Source organism: Rhinichthys klamathensis, unplaced genomic scaffold (assembly GCF_029890125.1).
Source record: "Rhinichthys klamathensis goyatoka isolate OS25496 unplaced genomic scaffold, OSU_Roscu_1.1 h1tg000466l_1, whole genome shotgun sequence".
In the NCBI taxonomy this organism is placed as follows: domain Eukaryota; kingdom Metazoa; phylum Chordata; class Actinopteri; order Cypriniformes; family Leuciscidae; genus Rhinichthys; species Rhinichthys klamathensis.
In genome coordinates this window covers 26,399-28,145 of record NW_026606955.1, presented here as the reverse complement: position 1 = coordinate 28,145, position 1,747 = coordinate 26,399, and positions in this window count along the sequence as shown.

Sequence of the window (1,747 nt, the reverse complement as noted above, 5' to 3'; positions counted from 1 at the left end):
CATACTGTGGTCGCCAGGTTACAGGCCTCACCGGCCTTCCTGGTTATGAGCTCCCACATACTGGGTTTTAGGTTACAGGCCTTACTAGGCCTTCCTGAATATGAGCTCCCACACACGGTGGTCGCAAGGTTACAGGCCTCGCCAGGCCTTCCTGGTTATGAGCTCCCACATACTGTGGTTGCCAGGTTACAGGCCGCACCCGGCCTTCCTGATAAGAGCTCCCACATACTGTGGTAGCCAGGTTACAGGCCTCACCGGCCTTCCTGGTTATGAGCTCCCAAATACTGGGTATCAGGTTATATGCCTTACCAGCCTTCCTGATAAGAGCTCCCACATACTGTGCTCGCCAGGTTACAGGCCTCACAGGCCTTCCTGATATGAGCTCTCACCTTCTGTGCTCGCCAGGTTACAGGCCTCACCCGGCCTTCCTGGTTATGAGCTCCCACATGCTGTGGTCGCCAGATTACAGGCCTTCCCAGGCCTTCCTGGTTATGAGCTCCCACATGCTGTGGTCGCCAGGTTACAGGCCTCATCGGCCTTCCTGATATGAGCTCCCACATACTGTGGTCGCCAGGTTACAGGCCTCACCCGGCCTTCCTGAGTATGAGCTTCCACATGCTGTGGTTGTCAGGTTTCAGGCCTCACCGGCCTTCCTGATATGAGCTCCCACTTACTGTGCTCGCCAGGTTACAGGCCTCACCGGCCTTCCTGATAAGAGCTCCCACATACTGTGGTAGCCAGGTTACAGGCCTTACCGGCCTTCCTGGTTATGAGCTCCCAAATACTGGGTATCAGGTTACAGGCCTTACCAGCCTTCCTGATATAACCTCCCACCTACAGTGGTCATCAGGTTACAGGCCTCACCGGCCTTCCTGGTTATGAGCTCCCACATTCAGTGGTCACCAGGCTTTAGGCCTCCTCGGCCTTCCTGGTTATGAGTTGTCACATGTCAGGTTTCAGGCCTCACCAGGCCTTCCTGAATGTGAACTCCCACTCACTGTGGTCGCTAGGGTGTGGTTGTGAGTTTTTGACTATCAGGTTACAGGCCTCATCTGGTCTTCCTGATTATGTTAAAACCATACTTATGGTAAGTCACACGACGGAACGTCTTGTGTACTTTCTAAAATCCATTTTCATGGTAAGGGTCATGCGCTGTATGCTTCGGTCTCTACCTATGTGGCCCAGACCCAGGTCTTTCACTACGGGTCCCACTCTAGATGCGTCCTGTCGTCAAAGTTTGCTACGACAGACGCCTTTTTCTGATCCAGGCCTTCCTGGATTCGGAATTACTAAGTACACGCACTTTTGTTTCATGTACTTTCTAAAATCCATATTTATGGCCTATCTGAAAGTAGCCCCCACATGGTGTGATTGTCAGGTTACAGGCCTTGTCAGGCCTTCCTGATATGAGCTCCCTCCTACCGTGGTTGTCAGGTTACAGGCCTCGCCGACCTTCCTGGTTTTGAGCTCCCACATTCAGTGGTCACCAGGCTTCAGGCCCCCTCGGCCTTCCTGGTTATGAGTTGTCACATGTCAGGTTTCAGGCCTCACCAGGCCTTCCTGAATGTGAACTCCCACTCACTGTGGTCGCTAGGGTGTGGTTGTGAGCTTTCACATGTCAGGTTGCAGGCCTCATCAGGCCTTCCTGAATGTGAGCTCCCACACATTTTGACTATCAGGTTATAGGCCTCATCTGGCCTTCCTGGTCATGTCAAAACCATACTAATGGTAAGTCACATGATGGAAC